Source organism: Crocodylus siamensis, chromosome 7, assembly GCF_052110815.1.
Source record: "Crocodylus siamensis isolate JL-2025a chromosome 7, ASM5211081v1, whole genome shotgun sequence".
Classification (NCBI taxonomy): Eukaryota; Metazoa; Chordata; order Crocodylia; family Crocodylidae; genus Crocodylus; species Crocodylus siamensis.
Window position 1 is genome coordinate 25,657,686 of NC_143401.1, and position 9,049 is coordinate 25,666,734.

Genomic DNA, 9,049 nt, shown 5'->3' on the forward strand with positions numbered 1-9,049 from the left:
GCTGTGATATATGGGGATGCTAACAATATCAATATTATATTGATACTGTTACATATATAAAGCTATTGGGCTTTCTGGTTTTAAGCAAGTTAAGTACCTCCATACTTTAAGGAATGTACATACCTTGAACCCTTGGTTCAGAGGCTTACTTGTAATTGAACTCAACACTATTAGTGCATGAGAAACCCCTAACTCTGTATTAAGTCTCGAGGCATTTAACAAAAATTATAGGGTACAATCCATCACAAGGCCCCATAAGATGACCATGCGACCTAACAGACCTTTCAACATCTGATTTTGCATGGGAATATGAATGTTCATATCTAATCAAGGTTAGTTCTAATGTTTTACTTCAGTCTGTATTTAATGAGGAAAATTAGATTCAGCCCAGGGGAAGAGAGCACGCAGAAGCTCAGGCTAAGTTAAGGCATTAACATTTTACCCTGAGAGCAGCTGGAAATACAGTAAATGTGCTGCAATCCCAGCAGGAGCAACAGCTTTAGTTATACTTGCATACAACTACAAACACATTTGCAGAGAAAGGCGTTCCTAAAGATCTCCAGGTCATTAGTGTGTTTGCAGGTACTGACTGAAACTGGTCTGCCTTGCTTATTTTGTATTATTCATTTTATTCTACCACCTCTAAAGGTGGTCAAGTCCATACAGGAACAGACCACAGCCACATCTCTTCCCCTCTGAAGAGCATCTGTGACTGCTTTAAAAAAAAACAAAAAACCAAACAAAAGAAACTACCACTACCACATCACTATTCCACTGAGAAAAAGAAATAAAAACCAATAGATCCATAATGTTCATGCCAAGGCACACCATAATTGTTTTTGGTGGAGGGGAGAGGGAAAATCCAGGCAAACCTTTACAGAGATATCACCCATCCTGTGTGTTGGCAATCCAGTATGAAAGTAAAAACTTTAGTGAAGACAAGCCCTGAGTGGTATAAGATGGTGTTTCTTGATACAGAGGATTAATTCACCATTTGCCTCTGGACACATCTATTGCATTCTCATAGGTCACCAGGGTGGATTAAATTTAAATCAAATCTACTTAAATCACGATTTAAGTCACTGGTAAGAAAGCCTCAATTTAAACATTGTTTTCTATACAGGTTTCCCTCGCTTTATGCAGGTTCTGTATGTGCAAATTTGCTCTATGCGATGACTCTTTTTATACCAAAAATTAATTATATGTGAGGTAAATTCACTCTTATGCATTCGGTGTGGTGGAAGCCCGCAATGGGTTGCTTTGTGCAGTGCATTGTGGGAGTGACGCACACCAGAATATAGTCTCATGTGTGGATCCTCACTCGTCTGCAATGCGTTTCTGTAGTTGCCATCCCCACTATGACAGTGCCCTGCACTTTTGTGTACTGTCTGCTGTTGGCGAGTACCAAAATTGTCTTGTAAAAGTAGTAAAAATGGGTCTGGGGGTCAGTACAGTCAAGGTCTTGGAACATATCCCTATTTTTTGCATTGTAAAGTGGGTTCCCTTTATACAAATTAAAATTATGTAATGTTTTGCAGGAAAGCATGTACAGCGTAAATGGAGGGAAACCTGTAAACAGTGCATTCTTGTTGTTTGATATCTATTTAACTTCTTGAACATCTGCACTTTTAGAGAAAGGTAAGGTCTTGACTGTGTGTATACAAACATGCAGACACAACAGGGCTGACGGGTGGGTAATCAGGTCTGTTATCTCCCATCTCCCAGTATACTGCTGTTAACAAGGACGTTATCTCTAGAGATGACAAACGCTGCCTATGATTGAAGAAGGGAGTTTGTACCTGAAAGCTTCCAAAGAACACTTTTTCCAACTATTTAGTTTGTTGATATCATATCTATCCAAAGGACTTTGTCTGCCTAGGATCTCTGGAGACACAAATCCAGTTTGAGAACTGAATGTAAGCATCACAGAGATGCTTCATGAGATCTTCTAGACCACGGGTGGGAAAAATACAGTCCGCAGGCTGAAGCCGGCCCTCCAGGCACTTTCATCTGGCCCACAGAGCCCCCCAGTGATGTGCCCTGCCCAGCCCTTCCCCCTGCAAGGCTGGGAGGGAGACATCCCCATGTACAACTCCCCCTCCCCCCAAAAATACCCTACTGTGCCTCCTCCCACCCTCTTGGTCAGAAGGGCCCTGCCCAGCCAGCAGCAGCTCTGGGGCAGGGCTCCTGCTGCAGCACCCTGCCCCCCATAGGAAACTGGCTTCCTGGAAGTCCAACTCACTTGTACATACACCCAAGGTAGGGACAGGGCGGGGCTGGTTAGAATTGCAGCTGGGTGGAAGTGCAGAGCGTAGCATGGAATCTGCCTGGCGGGGTGGAGCTCAACTAGACAGGATGTGGGTGTGAGGGTAGGGATGTAGGGATCACATACACTCCCCCCATAGTGTGCAGACCCCAATGCCTGCCAGCAGCAGCAGGCAGGAAGGTCAGGACACTCGTGCCCAGTGGGGTGCAGCTCCAGCCAGTGCTGCGTAGGGAGCAGAGGAAGCACAGCCTACCTAGTTGCCTCTATCACCAGGGCTCGCTGCAGGCCTTCAGGGGAAAGCACTGCACTGGAGCCTGCTGCCTTCCCTGCCCCCTGCTGCGCAGGTCCCCACACTCCGCCAGGAGTGGAGGGAGTCTCCATGGAGTCCAGCGCTGGACTTCCCCCCTGCAAGTGCGGGAGCCCCAGGGACAGAGGCGGCCAGCGCTGCACTGGAGGCAAGAAGCGCACCTGCCTGGCTGTGGCTATCACAGGGGCTCAGCATGGTGCACCTGCAGCTCCTGCACTTGCAATGGGGAAGCCCCAGGCTGGACTCTGCAGGAATTAGGGGGCAGGGCTCCCTCCACTCCCAGCAGAATGCAGGGACCTGCACAGCAGGGGACAAGAAGGCAGCAGGCTCCAGCGTGGGGCTTCCCTTACTGTGAGTGCTGGAACTGCAGGCACGTGGCACAGAGCCCCAACAATGGAGGCAGCCGGGCAGACTGTGCTGCACTTCCCTCCTCCCTCAACCCCCATGCGCAGCACTGGCCAGAACTCTACCCCACCATGTACCTGCACCAACACGAGCACCCTGACCTCTCTGCCTGCTGCTGCTGCCGGCAGCAGGGGCTGCATGCCATGGGGGAAAGTGTGGAGGGGGTCCCTACACCCCCCATCCTCCCTCACACCCTATCCCCACAACCCCCATTAATATGTACACACACCCCAACATACCCTATACTCCCCTACACGACCACACCCCAACCAGTATAAGAGTGACACTATATTTTTGAGTTGTGTACTGTATAAAGAAGGGATTACATAATCACAAGTCATGGCAAATCTTTTTTGTAATAAAATTAAAGTATATTATAGTAGGCGTGTGACTTCTAGCATATAATTTTTCTGGTTCCAAAATGGCAACCGCCACACCCAAAAGGAGCAAGAAGGAGTGTGGCAGCGAGGGGAGGGACTTCCAGTGGCAAAGATCAGGGGGCAGGACTTCCAGTCCCAATGTGGGGAGGCAACTGTCAAGGGGTGGGGCTACCTATGTAACCCCCCACCAACTGTTCGCCAAAACTTAAGTGGCCCTCACCTGAAATAACTGCCCACCCCTGTTCTAGACTGAGCACTAAGTCCCATTGGGTAGAGTGGTTTTCTTTAATTTTTACTAATTTACAGAGAAGCTTCTGGGAATCCCATAAGATTGGGCCCCTTATGTAGTCCATGGCCTGTTGGGACCTATTTATGAAACTTCTAAAAGTGTTATATGAATATATGGTCTCAAATAGTATACAATTAGAAGTTACAATCCCTATTCAATGATGATATCTTTGAGCTTTAACATATCTTAAAGTCAAACTATATATGTGGGGGGGGGTTTAAAAGCCTTTTAACAAAAAAAAACATTAAATAAAAAAAATCCGATTTAGGTAAAAAAAATCTGTTGGTTTGTTTGGTTGTTTTTTTTTAAATCGTTGATTTTTATCCACCTTCTAAGTCACAAATGAAACATGTTAGGAAGTATTTATCATTATCTTTCTGCATTTGGGTTGAAATTAAAAGTATAGCACAGTACCAGGCAGAAGCTGTCAAGAGACTCGAGGTCTGCCTTGTATCACCCAAGTGATGCAAGGCTTACTATGTAGAAAGGATAACTGGAGATCAGAAGTTAGTATCTGCTATAAATCTCTGCCAGTACACCTATCAGCAGTGAGGAGCAACATGTACTGCTAGAAGCATGGTGAAGCCCAGAAAATTACATTGGCTTACATTACCATGACCCACTAGGCAAAGCAACCGCTTTCAGAACTTTCATAAGCAATAAATTACTTCAAATTTTATATATGTTGTAGAATACCTGGCCTTTTTTTTTTAAATAAAGTCTAGAATCAATCATCTGTCTGTTCTTCAAAGACAAAATTCATAGAAAACAGTAACCTAGTGACATTTACAGTCTCAGTGTGGCATGAACAAGAGGAAGACAGCTAGAATGCAGAAGAAATGAACTCAAAGACCCTGAACATCAATGAAAGCAACATGGATGCTGGAGGAGGAGAGAGTCAAAAACAGGAGTATCCCCCCTTGTTATCTTCAGACGCACAAGACTCTGGAACGGAATGGACACTTTATGCCTGAAGCCAACACCACAGATTGCTTGTGTACTGCTGCAGCATCACTACCTCGCACCCACAAACTCTTCTGCAGCTGCCTTTTATGCTGGAAATCTGACACACCACAAAGGTTGTTGACAGCCAGGGGCTGTTCCTCTGCCTGTAATAAATTACACTACAGAATGGAGAGAGGGATTTGGAAGAGAGAGAAATAAAATATACCCTTATGGGAGTTAAATGAGACCAATTAAGAGAGATTTGCTACAAGTGCTGAGGGATTTTGACCTGAACTGTAATCATGGATGGATATGCATTCCTTTAGAAGAGGAAAATGAGCAAGAGATCATGTGTAAACAACTCTGCCAATTAAAAGGAAACAGATTAACTTATCTGTGCAGCTCTTCTCTATAGTACCACAGGACTTTACAGATATGCAACAGAGATGGAGACAAGCATTTAAACCTCTCAATCACTGCTCAATATTGGAGAGATGCACTGGGGGTCAAGGATCCATACTACCCATGCCTCCACAGGGATACTTCTTTCCCATTTTTCAGCAATAACGCCGGTACGAACCTTAGTATAAGCTACAGACTCCATCCCTTTTTACCATCAATTCATCTCACTGGAGATGTAAACTAATGCATACCAGATATCAGGTCTGAGCATTACAAGACACAGTGGTAAAACAAACCTGCACTACATGTTACACAGTAGAATGTACCACTGCAGTTACTGGACACAGTTGAAAAACACACAAGAAGCTTTTTACCAGACCTCTTCATATACTTATGCATGTTCCCTGAGACTTCTGAGCTCAGCCCTTTTGTACAGTACAGACCTCTCTGAACCGGGGGTCTGAAGAGATCACATGCTGTCACCAGCGGAGCTCTGCCAGCAAAGTCCCCAGGGTTGACACAGCTGTGTTGGCAGAGCTTCTGCCAGCTAGGCAGCTCATGTAACCTGGGTGGCAGGTAAACTTCTGCCAACAAAGCTATATCCATAGGAGGATACCTGGTTGCAGGAGTAGATATTGCCTTAGAAATGAACAATACCTTGCAATAGTGATTCTCAACCTTTTGTGTCCCTCTGCTGCCTACAACTTCCCTCTTTCTCCCCACCAGCAATGTGAGAAGCCCAGCCTGGCCCACGCAAGCCACAGTTCTGGCAACAGGCCAGTAACAGGAGACACAAGGCCAGGTGGACATGGGATCTGCTTGTAACCCCCATATTGAGAACCCCATCATCCCTCAAAGCAAATTAGCCTTTCACTTGTGTGACTGCAAAAGAAAATTCAAGAATATGTGAAGATTTACAATTCCTGTTCCTGTTTACAGCCATTAGGCAATTATGCTGCCATTTACATTTCAGATTTCCAATACTTTCTGTTTTGAAATCCCACCAACAGAAACAAAGCTGCCGCAAAGCAATGTCTGAAGCCTGCAAAAACAAAACAAATCACTGAAATGGAGACTGATTGATGATGGGCAGAGGGCAGCCCTAACTGGAAGCTGAACTAGAGAAGTAGCAGGCGGAAAAGACTTACAGAGTAAGAGGAAAATGATGGGAGAGGTGGAAAAAATGGGAAAATAACAGCGCAAAAAGGAAATGGGGTACTTGGGAAAGATGAGAAATAACAGATGGATGGGAGCAAACATACAAAATATCCACACTTGTGGGTATGGCTAGAAGGGCTTGTCACAAACTGTGCTATGCTGCCTTAACTCAAACAAGTCCATACACCTTTTGGAAGGACTCCCAGCACCATGGGCTCTGCCTATACCGCCCCTGAACACGCCCTACACCGCCCCAAACATGCTTGAACACGACTATGAAACAAAGTGCCACTCGGGATGAGTGGTCAGCGCAGACCAGAAGTGTACTGGGGAGTTCACACACGGATACCTGCCACATGAGCGCATCCCTCCTAGTCTGGGTCCACGGCTCATTCCTGGTCAGCCCCAGTATCAAGTCACTCATCATAACTAGGGTCACTTACACCCGGGACGTGTCAGAGCTGGGGCAGCGATGCAGCTGCTTGGGGGAGGTGGGGCAGGTCGGGCTCCGGAGGCCAGTGCAAGGGGCACCTACCTGCCTGCCTGCGAAGTGGGACGAGACGGGGCAAAGGCAAGTGCAGGGTGCGGGGATAAGGCGCCCCTTTGCGGGCGGCTCCTGCCCTGCTGTTGCCGGGCGGGCCCGAGCGACACACCGGCCGCGGGGGCCCAGCCCGGCCCTGGACACGCGCAAAGTGGGTCAGCGGCCCGGGATGACGGGAGCGGCGGGGCCCGCCGGGACAGCCTGGCCCGCGGGTCTGGCAACAGGGCAGCGACGAGACACGCGGGGCTGGGGCGAGCGAGGCAGTAGCGGGGCCGCAGCGCCACCCCGGGCGCTCCCTGCCGGCCCGGAGCCGCCCCCGCAGGCAGCACAGCACGCCCCGTCCCCGCTCCCACAAGCTGGCCGGCCCCCACACCGGGCTCATCTCACCTGCGCCGTGGCGGAAGGCAGGAGGCGGGAGACGGAGGCGGGGCCCCGCTGCCTCGCACCTCAGGCCAGTCGCGGGCCGCGAGCTCCCGGCCGCTGGGGGCCGCTGGGGGAGCCGCGGCAGCCGCGCCGCGCCGCCGCCATCTTCCGCTGGGGGGAGGGGCAGGAGCCGGCCGCGCCGCGCCGGAGGGGATGGGGGAGGAGCTCGGCCCGGCCACGCCTCTCGCGTGTGCCAGCTTGGGCTGGTCGGACTCCCCTCGGTTCGGGGGTCGTGCCCCGCAGCCGCTGCTGCGGCCTCAGGCCCACGGCCAGCCGTGGGATGTCCCGCCACCTGTCCGCTGCGGGCGGCCTAGCCCGGGCTGCGGGCGTGAGGGGAGCTCGGCTTTGCGCTGGGCTCCGTCCCCGCCGACAAGCCCCCGGGACCCGCCCTGTTGTGGGGCCGGGCCGACCCGGGCGCTGCCCGTCTCGGCGAACACGGAGCCGCCGCCGGCTTCGCGGGGCCCGGAGCAGAGTGAAGCGGAGGAAGCCGCGTGGCTGCAAACCTCACCAAACGCCCTGTGGCAGCTGCAGGAAGATGCCGGAGCGAAGCGAAGTGGGCCGAGCCAGGCCTTGGCACCAGGGACAGGCCATAGGAGGGGGGACCAGCAGACTCCCGGGGGCCCGGCTCGTACACGGGGCGCGGACACCTCCGCCGCAACCGGCCCTAATCGCCGCGCTCGTGCCCTGGCCCTAAGCTCTGGCATCAAGACAAGGGACAGAGGCCTGGTCGACCCATAGAGATACGCTGCAAGTTGGACCGTGCACATGTACGTGGCCTTAGCTATGCAACCCTCTCCCTGTGTTTCTTTCGCAAGTACCCTCCCTCTTCCTTATCAAAATCCCTCCTTACAGCCCACCTTTTCAAAACAATCTCTTCCATTCTCATGATGAATAATCCCTTCACACTCTCTCTCCTGGATAACAGGCTTGTGTTTTGTGTTGATCTCTATTCACTTAGACTGTCAGCTGTTTGAGTGGAGGCACCTGTCTCAAAAGGGGAGTAAATTTATGGTGCTATACTAATGGATAAACAGCAACATACTATACATACATGAAAGCTCACAAAGAGTTCCAACAGGAAGCATGAGCTAGCTGACCAACTCTGTGCTCAGAAGTTATCACTTCTTTAACTAGTTTAGGGGATTTTTGCCACTATTATACACAGCAGATTAGAAAGAGGTTGTAATAAATTACATAAGATGTAAGCACTGCAAAATCTGACTATTAAATTGTGATTGGTGCATTTTAGAATCAACACTATTGCCGTGAATTGGGAAAGTCAGTTCACAAGTCTCAGAACTAGTCTATCAATGTACCTGTCTCCAGACTTGGGCCTTGTAGAGGCAAGAAATATGCATCTTTTTAATGTCATTTAAAGTATGAATTTACATTGGTGTACTAGCATAATCCCTTCTTGGGGAGGGAAGTTTTCTTCCCTTATTGTCAACTTAGCGTATGTCATGGGAAAAGGTTTAAAGCTAAATCAAGAAGAAGCACTCTTTCTGGAATAGGACTGTCTACATAGACATTGTATAATTATCAGCATCACCAGTAAAATCTTGACCAAGTAGAGAGGGAAAACTCAAGCAAAACTGCCTTGATTACATAATTGCAAGATTTCCTTTTTTAGGGTAAAACTGGAAGACTAGATTTTTAAAAAACCCAGAAGCATGGATTGTAGAAATAACAGGCAACCTGAAAAGGTGGTACATGAACAGGTTGAATGCAAACTCTGTGTCCACAGTGCTTGGATGGGTTTATAATTATTTTTTTAAAACAGGTATGAATGTATTCTTGCCACTTGACTCATAGGTGATGATACCGAGCAAATCATATAAGTTCTTCCAAGTGAGCATCAAAGCTTTTCTACCTATACACACCACTGCATTTCATTGTGTTGTACAACAGAATTTTCAGTTAAAACTTAAATTAC

General features: G+C 48.8%; 1 protein-coding gene across 12 annotated transcripts in view; it reads right to left on the reverse strand.

The window, feature by feature from the left end:
• NDST2 (N-deacetylase and N-sulfotransferase 2) overlaps positions 1 to 8,407 on the reverse strand; it is a 254,323-nt gene extending 245,916 nt beyond the window's left edge. For 8 of the 12 annotated variants that reach the window (XM_090057086.1, XM_090057084.1, XM_090057085.1 and 5 more), the window contains exon 1: positions 7,081 to 7,272. The gene's annotated coding sequence lies outside the window, so the exon portion shown is untranslated. Of the gene's footprint in view, positions 1 to 6,687; positions 7,009 to 7,080 lie in introns of those variants that run through there. The other 4 variants (XM_090057087.1, XM_090057079.1, XM_090057083.1 and 1 more) reach the window with 2 other exon arrangements.
• Between the last annotated feature and the right edge of the window lie 642 nt (positions 8,408 to 9,049).